Source organism: Lissotriton helveticus, chromosome 7, assembly GCF_964261635.1.
Source record: "Lissotriton helveticus chromosome 7, aLisHel1.1, whole genome shotgun sequence".
Lineage (NCBI taxonomy): Eukaryota > Metazoa > Chordata > Amphibia > Caudata > Salamandridae > Lissotriton > Lissotriton helveticus.
The window spans coordinates 171,818,329-171,835,116 of NC_136068.1; the positions used below are offsets into that span (position 1 = coordinate 171,818,329).

General features: G+C 44.0%; 1 protein-coding gene across 4 annotated transcripts in view; it reads left to right on the forward strand.

The window, feature by feature from the left end:
• The window catches only part of SULF2 (sulfatase 2), a 461,118-nt gene that overhangs the window by 351,346 nt on the left and 92,984 nt on the right, over positions 1-16,788 (forward strand). The window lies entirely within an intron of this gene.

The following is a 16,788-nucleotide window of genomic DNA, read 5'->3' on the forward strand; positions in this document are numbered from 1 at the left end:
GAATCTTACTTCTCCGGTAGCTGTGTGTGTACTACTGTTTCTTGCTGTTTTTGATGGCTTGTTGGCCCAACACTGTGGTAATCACTAGGGGGCAGATTTACAAGCCACTTGCGCCTCTTTTACACCGCCATTGTGTTACTTTTGTGATGCAGCGGCGGCGCAAAGCCAAAGCCATGCTGCGGGTTATTTACAACGTGACGCATCTGGGAGATGCATCACGTTGTAAAGCCCTGCGCCACATGTAGGCGTTAAGGCGTGGGGGGAGGCGTTCCGGCGTGGGAACGCCTCCTAAAAGTGGCTGAGTGAAATCTACAAGAGTGAAATCTACAAGATTTCACTCAGTTACTTTTAAGGCCATAATGCGTCAAAACCCTGCGCATGCTTCAAGCAGGCGTAAGGATTGACGGAGCATGTTAGGGATAGGGCACCCCGGGCCTTGCTGGAGCTGTGTTGCACTTGCGACGCAACTCCAGCAATGCGCTGCCTTTCCGACGGGGGATGAGGCATGCATCTGCCCATCCATGCACCAGAGTGCACCGCATTGTAAATGTGGCGCATCAGTGGTGGCGCACGGGTGGGCAGATGCATTGCAACTCTTCTGGCGCATCCCTGCTGATTAGCAGAGAGGCGCCAGAAGTAGTAAATCTGCCCCCAGATGTGTACAAAATCTGCAAAATTTGCTTTCGCTTAAATATATGGTATTTCAGTAAAATGACTTAGTATTAGGTGTCATTTCGTGAACTATAAATCTGTCATTTTGCACTATATTTGAGCATGAAATGCACCCTCACGTCAATTTGATGCTAAAAAGTGCAAAAAAACATAATTGTTGTTTGTTCACGTTGCTCCCACGCTCAGATATTACCGCAAACAGCAGCGTAATTGCACGCTGTGGCTTAATGTCAGGAATTTCGCGTAACTCGACTCGTTTCTGGAAATCTACGCACCCAGATGTGGCTGTTATGGTTGCCTGCAGCAGCACACCACACAGCTTCTGCGGTGCTGATTAACTGGGATCAGCTAGGCGTGGGCGCCTTCCATGTCAGCAATTAGATCTCACATTAATTAACTGATAAATCTCAGGCTGAATGCAATGCTTGAAAACAGATGGATGTCCCTTTGCAGTTTCAAATAAGTTGCTTGAAAATGAATTGCACATGTGCCATGTTGACTCGCAGACTCTGACACTAACTACATGAAAGGAAGCACAGGATATGTGATAGGGACAATTAAGGCAGCTGGGCTCTCTCTTGTATGGATTATGCATGGTTTAGAAAGGTTAAGTCCAAAAAGGCCAGATATTTTGTCAAACTGAATATAAGAGACTTGCCCACAGATAACAGGTAACTGCATGCAAGTCAGTCTTGTCTATTAAAAATCTCATTGCCTCAAGCTCATCGATTCATCATCCCAAATTTATTTATTTATTTATTTTGAAAGTTTTATATAGCGCGAATAAGACTCTTGCGAGTAACAGAGCACTTTACAAGTCATATGTGGAAAGCAAGAAATAACATACCACGATCTATGTGAAAAAGTTATACAAAGCTCATAATCGTAAAGACTAAGCTAACAGAAGGTCGACTATGGAGCGCAAATACAGCACACGTAATACAATACAGTAAACAGTTATAAAGTTCACGTGAATTTTGCATAAACTTAGGGCCTAACTAAGACTTTGGAGGATAGGTTATTCGGTCACAAACATGACAGTTTCCCGTCCGCTGCTTTGCATGTGACATCGGATCTAACGTACTTGTAATACTGCAGACAGAATATCCTTGATGTTTGTGACGGATTATCCCATCCACCAATATTTAAATCAGACCCTAGTTATATAGAAAATTTACTCCAAGTTGTACAGGTCCAAGTTCACTCCAAATCACAATGAAACTAGAAACAAAATAAAGGCTTGCTTATTTACGCAAACTAGGATTGTTTAGATCGTGTTTGTTCGAGCAGTAGTTTAAGAGTAACAACTGCTAGTAATTCCTGCATGTGGTGTCCTCTCCAAACTCCATGATGGCTGGCATCTCCAGCAGTGGAGAAAAAGGCCTAAGGTTCTAACCTATTTTGCAGTTGCAAATGACGCAATTCGCAAAATAGGGGCATCTGCCACCCCAAAATAGATTTGTACTATGTACTAAACCAATTTTAGGAGTCTGTAAATGTTTACGACTCATAAAATGGGTTCGTTATAACCCCGTACAGATTTATAAAATGGAAGGGGAGTGTCGTAGCCGTCCCTTGAAAACCATGAATCTGTATAAAATGTATCAATATTTTGCGACCACTTACCACTCAAAAAACTCTATAAAAAGAACTGTCTCCCTTTTAGGAGTGGTAAAACCATTCACAAAAGGGAATGGTTCCTTAGGACCTCTTCTATTTTGTGCATGAAAGAAAAACGTTTGATGAGAGGAAGGCAATGGTGCAAGGGACCAATGGCAACTCCCAAAGAAACTTTTAACCGCATGCGTGCGGTCGATATTCTGCTCCTGCGCTGGGAATCTGTAAAGCCCTTTATTCATGACGAGCTGGGCTCGTCATGAGCGTGCGAGGAGGCTACCTCATGACGAGCCCAGCTCGTCATGAGCGTCGAAGGGGTTAAGAACAAGTAAACTTCTGGTTTTGGAAACACAGCCCTGTTTCCTTTGAGGAGAACGCGCAACATTAAAAAAATAAATGTACTTTATTTAAAGACAATTACTGATATGGTAGTTTACTGACCCAAGCAGGCCACAATCCTTGTGATCAATCATAGGTAGACACAAACTACTACTTGCCTTGTGATTAATCGTTAGGCAGGGCCATTTCCATTTCACTACGATTTCTTATTTTGCAATAGACCTATTAGTACATCAATCAGTTTGCAATTTGTTACCACCTTTTGCAGATAGAATCTTCATACATCAGGTCAAAAGTACTGGTAGAAAAATGCAATTCAGCCTTATTTACTAAGACCTTAAAAAGGATGTAGAACACCCTTTAAAACTTGTGTGAAATAAAGATCATTAAAAGAACAATGCACACGCTGAAAGTCTCCTGCTCACAAGTTGGTTTATTTCATCTATGTACCTCAGCCACAGCCCAACCAACCTCCTCTCAGAACCTTGAAGCAAGTTCATGCCCACAAACTCCACCCAGGAAACCCAGGCCTCGAGGATCCTGAGAAACTACACACCTCATCTCCTAAAGAAAACATATAAAATCTATATACATGAAATCTTAATCCTAAACCATAAAACAACCATGAAAACAAATCTTAGTCTTTGAGATACTCAGCTTTCCTTATCACTTTACCTAAACTTCAGGTGTTAGAATTAACAAGCATGCGGTTTTGACAAACCATTGTTGAAACCCTTGTCGAAAACTGTACGACTCAGGGAATGTGACTTCTGTTTTAAAATGGTCACATGGCCCTGATTCCAAATTCTTCCATCAGATTTATTTACAGCATATCGGAAAAGCTTCATTACCTTCCTGAGAGTAGAGAAATATGACTTGGGCATTGTCCTAGTGGGTATTTGTATGTTCCCCATATAACCCACTCCTACCGCACACTCTCTCTCACACAATTTCTCTTATCATAAAATATTTTACTTGGAGCTATTAAAACTCGTGCTTTTCCTTCTAACCATCATCCTTTACATCACACCACCACTACTCCCCATTCATCCATGCAGGAACCAATGTGCTCTTGGGAATCTTTCCCTGAATAGCTTGAGTGATGTATTGCCAGTTTTCAGGTGAGGAGACAATCAGTATGCCACAACTCTTTCACAATAGGTTTTCCTACAATCTAAAGCAGCAGACTTGACCTTCAGCAAAGACATTTTAATAGTTTAATTGAATGTCTCCACTACACCATGTGTCTCTGGATGGCAGAGAGCTCATTTCTTATGCACTCAAAATTATTTTGAGAAACTCTTTCATTTCCATTGAGCACAACTTCACACCATTATACTTCAACAAGGTCTTTGGAAAACCCTCACTATCAAAGACAGCCTACAAGAATTTTATCACACTTCCTTGTAGTAATATCTCCCAAACACTACACAACTAGCCATCCGAATATAGATTTGCTGACACTAGCAGATATGGAGTTACACTATCTTTCTTAAATGGTCCACCCAAGAACAATGCCACATCTTCTGAGGGAAACTCTGCTTGTCACCTTACAACCATAGACTGAATAACAGGCTGCAACACATTATTGCTCTTGGCACATTCCATACACTGAACTTATCACTCTCTTCATTTGTAGTTCAAAGTCAGATTACCAACAATCTTCATGTATCCTTTATTTAGTTTTTACTATTCCCAAAGGCTCTGTGTGTCAAACGTCTATGATTCGCTTACAGAGCGACACAGGTACAATCAAATATCAAACTACAGAATAACAAACCATCTTTCTCATATAATTCATCCCTAAACTAAGCAAAAGGCGTCCAGGCATCCTCTATAATCTTATGCCTGTGTTTCCACCATTTCTAATCCATGTAAACAATCTGTACAATATGAGCTCATTCTGAACCTTTTTACCCACTCTCTCTGTCCTTTGGCCCCATCAATCACTACTAACACACCAACCTATTGCTCCTCATCCTCCTGATCTTAGACCTCAAAAGAGTCAACTTTCACCAAACAGGAAAGACAATTTTCTGCTGGATTATGGACCCCCGAAAGATAGGAAATACCAAACAAAAACTTTTAAAGTGAGAGTACCCACTTTTTCATCCCTACTGAAATATTGTCCAAACCCTTTGAACTGAATATTTCGCAAATTGGCTTGAGGTCGGTTTTAAACTTAAACCTTATGCCCCATAAAAAAACTGGACTTTTCAATTTCCAATTTAACAGCTATATCTCTTTCTCAATTACCAAGTACTTAAATTCAGAAGCCTTCAAACTCCATTCAGTAGAAGTAGTGGTTCCCTCCCCACCCTTCACCATCATTACCAAGACCACACCCAAATGCTTTTTAACTAGAGTCTTTGATAACAACACTCTTTACTCGGTATAAAAGCTTTAAGTCTTGGGCAACTCTGCTTTGATTATATCAAGCTCTCTGGCACACTGCTTCGAACAACAAAGTTCAGGGTTTTTTTTTCACCAAACTTCTCATGGACTTTTGTGTTAGATAAATTCTCATTGATCTGAGCATAAGAATCCACTTCTCACATAAAATAAAGAACTTCCTCTGTTACTTGGTTGTCCTAAATATTTGGTCACTTATTACAAATTCCCCTTTAGGATGGACACAACCACCACTTATTTCATGTCCTGGATAAGTCCATTCTGTTTGACCAAAACAACTCTTTCCAGTTCTAAGCATTAAACCATTTTCCCCCCAAGTCCTTCAAAACCAATTTCACTCTAACATTATGCTACTCCCAGGTTTTTCCCTACACTAATACATCATCTTGATAGAATACAACATCAGGGATCCCACTCAGCAATGATATAATGACTTTTTGGAGAACTGAAACCACAGTCAACCACCCAAACTGGAACCTCAGAAACTTATCAGCCCCAATGGGTATGATAAAAGCTGTTATGTCTTGTGACTCTTCATGTAACTGAACCTGATGATATGTGGACACCTGATCAAGCATAGTAAAAAATCTTAACATCTAACAACAACATCAACATTTGTGCAATATTTGGGAGTAGGAATTTGTCAACAGCCACCTCTTTATTTAAAGCACAAAGGTCCACACACAAACACACATGGCCTTCCTTGCCTCCACTACAGGAGCTAACTACTCCGTTGCTTCAACAGGAGTGATAATCCCAGTATACACAATGTTTCCAACTCTCTCCTAACCTCCACCTTGACCACTGCAGGCAACTTCTTTACATTTGCAGAAATAGGTTTTGCTCCTGGTCTCATTTTTATCTGTTAAATATAATCTTTCTAGTGTGGCCAACTCAAATGTTCATCACTATTTTCTGATACAGGCACCTTGCTTGTTATAACTCTCATACCTTAATCAATAGATTTTGTAAAAAACCCTGTCATACCAATATACTGGCCCCCAGATCCTCTCAGTTTTACATGCATGGTCCACCAATTATACTTGACCCAATGCATTTTGGGGATGATTTTTAATTTAGTACTTCAATCAAATATCATCAACACATCCTTACTTTCAATTTTCATCCAGCTCTCAGCATTCCTTTCACTTCTTCCTTCCACCTGCGAAATGATGTCATCTCATACGTCTTTCACCTCCAAATGTTTTTTACTAACAGCAGACGTGCCCTGCAACATTTCGAATAATGCCCTTTTCTACCAGATTTCTAAAACATGTGGCATAGCTGGACAATCCTTGCAGCTAGCTACATGTCCCATCGACCCCCATAGGAATCATTTCCCATAAAACTTCATAATAGTCCTGTTATTTGTAGTCTCTCTTGTCATTCTCTTATCTATATAACAGCACCAGCATACCTTTTGTTTTAACACACTTTAACTCATTAACACATTTCAACATGTGCTCATCTCTTTTGTCAACCAAAACTACCTCCCTTAAGAGTGACTTGTCTTTGAGCCACAATACATCACACTCCCTCTCTGAGCAACAACACAACAGAAACTGATACCTTATCCTCTCATCTGGAGTTGCCCAAATTTCCAAGTGGTATCCAGCTTTCACAAAGCGGTGGCAAACTCCTCTACGGTCTCTGCCTGTTTCCATTTACCAAAGTGATATCTTTGGTAAAAAAAAGTTGGTCTAATTTCTTTACAAAGACATCATACTCATTCAGACCTATTCCTGTCTCCCTATCTAACTCAGGAAGATTAAATAAACGTTCCTGACCTTCTGAACCCAAAACCTTGCAAAAATAATGCTACTTTTGTATCCACCTCCCATATTTGGGCTGCAGAGTTTGGCTCAGGTCTAGAAAACGTTCTTCTACTCAAAGCACCTCATAGGCATCTTTCCGGGGTTGCTCAAAAAGAACTGCAAAGGAATGATATTACGCATTTCCCACACCAGTTCAGCTTGAGGCCAGTACGTGCCACATATTCCATCCAGGAATACCCGGCCTCTGGGATTTTAAAATACCACACCCTCCCTCCAAATATCACCCTGAGGATTGGAGCTCACTTGCTACCCTTTAATGTCCCCTCCCCAAACTGATGGGGAGCAAGGGAAGGGGTTTCTCACTAGGGAAACTCATTTTCCATTGTTTTGTTCACATGCAAAATTTACAATCATCTATTTTACAGGTGAAAAGGGAATTCACGAAGTTTTTCAAAGTTATGCCTGGGAGGCTTCGACTGGTGCAGGTTTAAAGATCTTACCTAGAAAGGTTTTGTTAAATTCGAATATTTGGAATAACGAAACTTTATGGGGTTCCCCAGCAAGGTCCATGGAGTGCCCCTCTCCAGACTTAACCAGGAGCTCTCAGGCCAGGGAACTGTGCTGAGGGGGGCCCCCGCCAGGGGGGTGGGGTTGCTGGGGCTGTCTTAGGCCACTTACCCTAACCCAGTCAGGAATCTGTTGGCTTTATCATCAAAGGTAGATTTGGTCATAAACGTACCAAATGTAACTTTTCTTGAAGGTGCCCACGCACATTTTTTAATGTCTGGGGAAACTGGGTAAAGTACTATGCCCTGGTCATAATGGATGGAGAGACCGCGACTCCACAGGGTTAGTTAGGCCTGTTGTTTATGCTGTGATGTCATTTCATATGTATACTCAGCTTTATGGTGAATCTAGCATGTGAACGGCTGCTACGTGACATACATGTACGGCTGGAGCCGACAGACGATGGTTTTATTCATTTTTCCCCCTATTCCGTCGTTTGTCGACCCCCGCCCCGCCCCCATCCCACTGCGCTTACCTGCACCGGCCGTGACTGCATATGGTTTAAAAAATAACGTGGTTCCAAAAGTAATCCCTGAAGAATCCTGCACAAGGCGCTGCTTTCCGTGCTGACTTCAACAGGAATTTACGAATTCCAGAAAGTAGTAAATGTGTGCTCGCACGCAGAAGGAAATCTGAAGGGTGCAAATGTAATACTTTTTTAATGACTAGGGGGCCCTGTGGGTGTGGATTTCCAACTGTTTTTAAACATTGGATTCTGGGTTTCCACTTCTCGCATATATTTGTTATCCTGTCAAATCGCTCAAGGGTCACGTGCTTCCTAGCTAGTCCCAACTCTTCCGATACAGACAAGGAAACATTCCGAACACCTGCAGTAACAGCCCACGTGCGCCCCGGGCTCATTCCGGAATCCAAGTGAATCGCTCAAATTGCTTTTAATCCTAGGTTTGCTTATCTTGATGACAGATGCGCTCATTCCTTGTTTTAAACCGCCAACACACAAGTACATTTAGATATTTTAAGAAGGCAGTTCTGTTGACGTGATGACAGGCTTGTGCCACTGTTTTCTTTTTTGCTGCCCCTCCAAAATTTGAAATCCCTCCTCAGGCAGGAGATGGGTCTGGGGTTCGGATCAGGTGACGTGCCTTTAACTCGTCTCTATGCATAACAGGAGTCAGACTGAAGAATTTAAGCAATGTATCCAGTGCAGGAGCGAAACAAACCCCAATGCCCTCCAACCCCCCCCCCCCCCTGCCAAGTGCCAAGTACCTGGAGGGACCACCTCCCACGTCCAGGGTGAAAATGGCAAATGGCTGAGGTTTTTTTTTTCTTTGCTGTTTTATATAGCAAAAAATCGGCCCAAAGGTATCAGAGCACTTTACATGAGTAACAGTTGAATTAGAGCCGAACAGGTTCATTTTTAGGCACGTGGAGATTAAGTGATTTGCCCAGAATCACAAGATGCTTGAGCCTCCACGCCAGACTCCAACCCGGCTCCCCAGCTTCAAAGTCGGCTGCTCTAGCCTTCAGCCGCGCCCGTGGAGGGAGTTACGGTGGGGCAGGGAGGCGGGGAGGGGGAGGGACAGGGTGGAGGGACCTAAAAACTGGCATATGGATAATTGCAGGTAAGTACACTATTTAATTATTAAAATGAATTTCGTAGCGCGCACTGCATCGCAAAATGCGATGCTGTGCGCGCTACGAATTTAGTTTTATTAATTACATTGTGTACTTACCTGCAATTATCCATATGCCAGTTGTTAGGTCCCTCCACCACGCCCCTCCCCCTCCCCGCCTCCCTGCAGCACTGTAACTCCCTCCACGGGCCGCAGCTGCTAGCCTTCCCCTTCCCTCTCCCCCTTGGATGCAGGGCCTTGTGCTACCTAACGATCACATGCATGCCTGACTGTGCGCTAAATTCCCACTACCCTCTCTCCACACAGGCTTCCGCCACAGACCCCAGAACATGACAGTTATGAGAAGGCGATAGACAACCCTCAATAGAGCTTCCAAATAAATATATAAAACATGAAAGGCAAACGAATAAAGACTAACCTGATTTTTGCAGGCCTTTTTTATTTACTTCATAGCTACTATACCTCACATACAGTGGCGGCCGACACAGCTAAAGAGTGGTGGGGCAGTGGAGAGGGAGCAGGGAGGCTGGGAGAGGGCACGGGGGAGCACGTGGGGGAGTGTGTGGCAAGGGGGAAGTTTAATAATTTAAAAATATATATATATATACTTACCTGGTGCTGCGCATCCTCGCACTCTTCTGCTTCAAATTCCCGGTCCCAGCAGTCCCTGGGACAGGATCACGGACTCCCCATCCAATTCTACGTTGCTCTCAAGCATGAGAGCAGCGTGGGGATTGGCCTGAGCGTTTTAGAATAACACTCGTTCAGGCACAGGGAGTTTGTACTGTTTCTTTAACCCGACTGTGCAATACAGCTGGGTTGGAGAAACCTAAGTGCGCATGTCAGTTTGGCCAGCCTAAGACGGCCGGCCAAACTGACATGTGCACTTAAAAGTTCACCTACCACTCCTCCTCCCCCTCCCATGGCCTGGCCCAACCCCTCCTTGCACATGCTGGCTCAGCCAATTCCTAACAAATAAAACAATAATAAAATACTGTTTTACTTTTCAATTATTGTGCAGGAGCCGCCGCTGCTCACATATGTAACAAAGAGCTGGCATCATCTTCCTGATGCCACCAGGACCTCAAATTGCCAACATGCAAACTACTTAGCCATTTCATTGTCCTATCATTTATGTGCCCATATCAGCTTGTGATCTGTAGGCAGATCAAGACACTGCCCCAAATATAGTCTGCATGTGATCACTGCGTTCAGGCAGTAGGGGCACGATGCCCACAAAACTCACCAGAAGTATGTTCCTCGTTGGAGCATCCTAACCCAGCACTCATTTTGAGCCTAGGTGCCTGCGGCTGCAGTCACTTGGCTGTTTCTCAGCCTTGGGATTGCAGACTCTGTGAAGTGCGTAGGTCAGATTGGTCGGGCAATTTTTCATGTGCATGTGCAGGGAGCAGGGGTAATATTGCAACTGCCCTAATCAGCCCACCCCCTGCACTCGCGCTGTAGCAGCACGAGCCTGCCACACATGATAAGATTTTATTTTTTACCATTTTCTGAATGTGTGTGCCTGCTGCGCTGGCAGCAGGCGGGCGACGCTCCTCCGCCATAACGGAGGAGCCACCGCGGATGTACGTTGTTACAACGCATGATTTTACTATGCATGCCTTTACAACGCAGGTTTTTCAACGCAAGTCGTTACAACAACTTGCGTTGGGGGGTGCTGGATAGTGAATAGTTTAATTTACTATTCCAACTCCAGTCCCCGTGGATAGTAGGGAAGGTGTTGGATAGTAAATTAAACTATTACCTATCCTAGAGCGCCCCCCAGCGCAATTCGTTGTAATGACTTGCGTTGAAACACCTGCGTTGTAAAGGCACTGCGTGGTAAAAGTTGCGTCGTAAAGGATGTTTCCCGCCACCGCTGGCTCCAGGAATTTTATTTGGGTGGGCCAAGGGTGCTTTCGGGTGGGCCACTACGGGCCCAATTTGTCGCTTCTGGAGGTAGTCTACAAGCCATAGATTACATCATATCTACTTGCAAACAGTCACCAAGATACACAGATTGCTTCTGTGTGTATACAGAGCATGTGGAGAGTTATTTATTGGCGCCCCACCACTAACATCTTTCTCTGTAGATACATTTACTACCATCCTCCAACAGTGCACTCCATCTCTCTGTAGCCCCTCCCCCTCATGACCTCCTCCTCAGACTCTACCACCCTCCAACAGTGCCCTTCATCTCTCCAAAGTCCCTTCCCCTCATGACTTCGTCCTCGAATCCCCTCAGTACCACCCTCCAACTGCACCCTCCTCTCTCCAAAGGCCCTCCTCCTTAAGATCTCCTCCTTGGATTCCCTCATTGCCACCCTCCACCAGTGCCCCTCATCGGCCCATAGCTTCTCCCCCTATTGACCTCCTCCGCGGATTCCCTCATTGCCACCCTCCAACAGTGCCCCTCATCTCTCTGTAGCCCCTCCCCCAATGACCTCCTTCTCGGATTCCCTTACTGCCACCCTCCACCAGTGCCCCTCATAGCTCCATGGCCTCTCCCCCTCATCACCTTCTCCTCAGACTTCCTCACTACCACCCTCCACCAATGCACCTCATCTTTCCATAGCCCCCCATGACCTCCTCCTCGGATTCCCTAATTGGCACCCTCCAACAGTGTCCTTCATCTCTCTGTAGCCCCTTTCTTATATTCGATTTCATTTGTTGTATAGCGCTACTCATAGTATAGGGTGTCACAGTACTTACATCATGAAGAGAGAATGAATCATACAAGTATGTAAATCAGTCTATAGGGAATGTCACATAAACCAATGAGGATTGCAAGGTGTAGGTATCACATGTCATCCATACTGGTGGGTAGCATGTTTTAAGAGGGTTTGGTCTGGAGAAGCACAAAGACAGGACTAAAAGCATACCCCAGTGGTTGCGGAGTTGGCTTTACTGATTAAAATTTATATCTGTCAAAACAAACACTTTATAGCAACATCAGAGTGATGAAAGACAGGGTAAATTCTAACTATATTGCAACACCAACAAAAATAAGTTCTAATTATACCATTCAGGTTTGTATGCAGCTCTTTGATGTCCGTTCATAGGTCACAGTCCTATTTTAGGATTGTAACTTCTGTACTGCAAGTAACCCACTGAGCTATCCACATAAATATAGTTTTTCTGCATTTAAAAAGTAGGAACAGACAAAATATTGCTCTCCAGCAGGATCATTAATCACCAGAGTTATCTTGACATTTTAGTAGTTGTGTCTTGCATCCGTCATGATAACAATACAACGATATAAAATATACACAGCATACACGAAGTATGTGTCATGCTGGGCCCTCATAGATTAAAAAAAACAAAAAAGTAATATACACACATCCTGGAAGCATACATCTAGCTGGGCCCTTGCAGATTTAAAAAAAACGGAACAATAGCCACACATTCTCTAAATTCTCCGTTCAAACTCTGTGGCATAGCCCGATCTCATAAGCAGCGGAAGGGGTCAGGAAAGGTGAATCTGGATCAACAAACTCCTTTTCTCCAGTGCTGAAATATCCACGCAGTAGGCACACATAACCCAGTGCCAAAGAGGATTTCTCCCCTTTGCCATGCCCCTGTACCTGCACAAGGGGGCGGGGACATAACCCACCTTCCTAAAAGGAGATGTGTGATTGGAGGTGCCTGTGAGAAAAAGCCCAGGCCCAACCACGCAACTCCTAGAAAAATAAGAAAAATAACGTTCAGATGAACGTTTTAATTGCCGTGACCATTTGTTGTTGCCCTCCTGACGTCAGGGCCACGGTTCATGTTTGGGTGGGCCTGGCCCAGCCAGCCCACCCGCTAGAACCGGGCCTGGTTGCTGGTGGTGGGCACTAGGACTCATCTTTGGGAACCAGGATTTATTTGTGATCATCAGACTTGGATCCAGAACAAAAGAGAAGGAGGCAGAAAAAGGAGAAAGAAGGAAGAAGAGAAATATAGGAAGCCAGTTACAATGGGGGAAATGAGTGAAGATCAAGAGATAGTTAAAGAGATAGGAATTTTATGGTATTGGGAGAAAGAGGCTTGTGGTAGAGTCAAGACGAGGTAAACTTGGCATCCAGCAGCCCTGGCATTCGGCAACACCAGTGTTGAGCTTCTACGAAAAATAATAGGCTCCTGCACTTATTTTTTGAAAAATTAAGCCCTTCGATGGACGGGTAGTTATCCAGTAACACATGGACTGTCAGTTGGTAGAGATATTGTTGTCATGGGTCGCTTCTGTACAGTTACACAGTTTTGATGGCTGTAGCACTGAGGGCCAAATTTATCAAAGAGTTAAGTTGCCCTTGTGCCACGCAATGGGTAGCAAGAGTGACACAACTCTTAAGTTATATTTATCAAGTCACAAAAGGCCATCTTGTGTGGTCTTGTCTGGATTGATAAATTTAGAGTAATGCAATGCAATGCAAATCGCTACGTAATATTACTCTGCCCCAGGGAGGCATTCCATGGGTGGAGCGTGGGTGTTTCCACTCATACACCCATAGATTTTGGCTCATTACCAGATTTACCATTACTGATAGACTTGGGAACGTATCAAAATGCTAGATCTCCCCAGGTGAGGCGTAACAAGGAGAAATATCTTTATTTCTCCTCGTTACTTCTTCTTTCTCTGCGTGCTGCACTCTGCAGCACACATAGAAAGAGGAAGGTGCCTCAGAGGATTGTTTTTGTGCAGGAAGGTGTCCCCTCCTGCACAAATACAATCCTGCTTCTAAAGCAGGCACTGTTGCACCATGGTGCAAAGGTGCGTGAATTGGCAATAAGCAGCACACTGTGCGCCAGCTCCATATAATGGTAGATAAGGCACATTCCTGTCCTTTCCCTATCAGACAGCACAACAAAGTAACATGATGCGCTGTGTGATTGTTTTAATAAATATGTCCATGACTTTCCTTTCAGCTTTTTAATGGGTTCGCTTTGCAGTTTGCCATGGTGATATTTTTGTTGACATAATTAAGAGCATGGTCCACAAAGGTTTTTGCACACCTTAGTTGAAATTAAGTGGCTGATTACGATGTTGGGCAGAGTTTCCTCTCACGACATTGTCTCGGTCATGGAACCGACCGACACCCGGTTGGCGGTCCCGACCAACTAATTAGGATGCGACTGAAGACTGTTCGTGGCATTCCTATACTTTCTAGTAGGAGCGTGTATTCTGGCCAAAATGCATTCTCCCATTGTAAATTAGGAGGTGCAGTTCATCCTTGCACCCCATGGCAGGCACCTCAGGTGCAGGGATAAACAGAGGAGCACTATAGGTGCCCCCTCGGCCTCCAACCGGAGGCCGTGCACCCAAGGTGGCCCTGCTGGGCGCCCACAAAGTTGAGTTCTGACAGCCTTCCTGTGTCAGAAAGGCCATCACGGAAAGGCTGCTGAAACCCGAAATCGTAATCCCAGGGTGCGAAAAGACCCGTCCTTGTTTTTACTGGCCGCATTCCAACTGGCGATCGGGCTCTCCGACCCCGTCGAAAGCCAGTTGGAATGACCGTTCGGATTCCTTTCCAACCGCCTTTATCGTAATGAGGTGGTCATAAAGGAATCTGACCGGCATATTATGATGCGGTCAGAAAGGCTCTGACCGACAGTCAGAGGTGTTTCCAACCACATCGTAATCAAGCCCTTAGTGTGCAAAAATTTAAATTTTCTAGAGCAACTTTCACATCATGATCAACCGAATCAGGAAAGGTTGCAAATTGCAGATAGGAATGTGGAAAATCTGCCAGCAGGGTTGTATGTATGTGAACGATTGGAGGCAGGAATGTGACCATTCCAAGCAGTGGAGTAGCACTGCAAACTGCATTCACCCATCACACATTTGCATGTACATGGAAGTTCAAAAGAAGTTTGCGGGCACTTTTTCACCATAGAAATTCAAGAAAATCCAGTAGTGTGTACATTGGATGCAAGTGTATTTTCAGGGGAGGGAGCACCACGTCTTGTCCCCATATATATTTGGAGATTTTGGAGGAAAGGGTTTATCTCGAGGGCACATACTTTTCCCCTATAGAAACAAATTGTGTGTTCAAATCCACATTTCAACATCGTTTACTGGTGTAGTCTTTTTAACGTGGAAAATCGGCATTCAGCAAATTTCACACAGTGGAACACTTCTGCAAATCCTCAACTGTCAAACATTTCCAGGAATATTCCTGTCCTTCTGTGAGAACTCCAAACAAGTCAGAAATCTTCCCCAAACATTGGAATGAACCCAAGAAAGTAGATTCACAACTTTTAAAACTTGGGTTTTGTGAATGGAATTTTAACTATCTCAACGCACGAACGCACATTCACGGTCACACACAACGGGCCTCATTTATGAGGCCGTGCGTCACTTTTACACCGCCGGTGCGTCACTTTTTGTGACGCACCAGCAGCGTAAAAAATGTGCCTTGTTGCACCATATTTACAAAGTGACGCATCTAGGTAGATGCGTCACTTTGTAAACCCCTGCGCCACATTATACCTGCGCCAGGTATAGTGTATGCAAGGGGGGCGTATTGACGCAAGGAAGGGTCGTAGAAGTGATGCAGGGAAATCTATGAGATTTCACTGCGTCACTTTTAGGACGCCGTTGCGTCAGAATCTTGCGCCTGCCTCACAGACTGACGCAGGCCCTTTAACATGGGGCTTGCCCCATGTGAAAGGGCGCCTTGCTGGAGTTGCGTCACTTTTGTGACACACTCCAGAAATGCGTCACTTTTGTGCTTACAGATACGTCAGAAATACTGACATATCTGTAACTCCTTGTGACATGATGCGTCATACATTAAATATGACACATCATTGGTGTCGCAAGGAGTGCACAGTGAAAAATGATGCATCGCTGTTTTCACGCAGCGATGCATCACTTTTCATAAATGAGGCCCAACGTGTTCAAATCGTTCATTGGGTAGAGAGTCCCAGTGGGCATGTCTGGGGTATCAATATTTTTTGCACTCTTATTAAAACACATTTTGGGGGTTAAAACACATGTACACCCAACAGCATATCAAAATGATTTTAAATCCGTCTGTATTAGTGAGCTTAACCAACATGTATCATTGAGATGTATTACATACTATTATAAAAATCAAATATATACCATTTCCGTACATTTGTGGCTTTTCAACAACATTAGCTGTGTACTTCACTTACGACCCAGTTTTTGTAAAAGAAATGTACACGTGAATTGTAATGTTGCTAGTTTTACCTCGATGGTACAAGAAAGTGTAGGAAGAAAAAGACAAGACACATGCCTTCCCTGGGCATGGTAAAGTGGGCAACTGTCCAAGCCCCCCCCCTTCATGGGCCCCTGTTAAAGTGAACCTTCTCTAGCTCACTTATGCTCATTTCTGTATCTTTAAGATTAACATATAATTCAATATTTTGTGGCATCATAGTGCTTGAATAAGCAGAAAATGGGTACTAGAATTCAAAGTTGGTGGAAAGAGGGTCCCCCCCAAAATCTGGCTCGGCCAGAACGCCTAAAATCAGCAAGACGAAACTGCAGCTACTTCTCCACAAATTCCCTCACTACCACCCTCCACAAGTGTCCCTCATCTCTCCATTGCCACTCTCTGAAATGCATTACGTTTTTTTCATAGCGCTACTCATAGTTCATTCACCCTCATTTCTGTGATCTGCATCGTCCATGTTCTTTATAGCAGGCCCGTTAACCCTCTGCACTACTTTATGATGAGTCAAAACTGCCACTAGACACAACTCCAATCTCTCTTCAACAGCAACATTAATCACCAGAGTTATCTTGACATTTTATTGCTGCCTAAAAACAGCTGGACACACAAGGAACTCTACAGCACGTG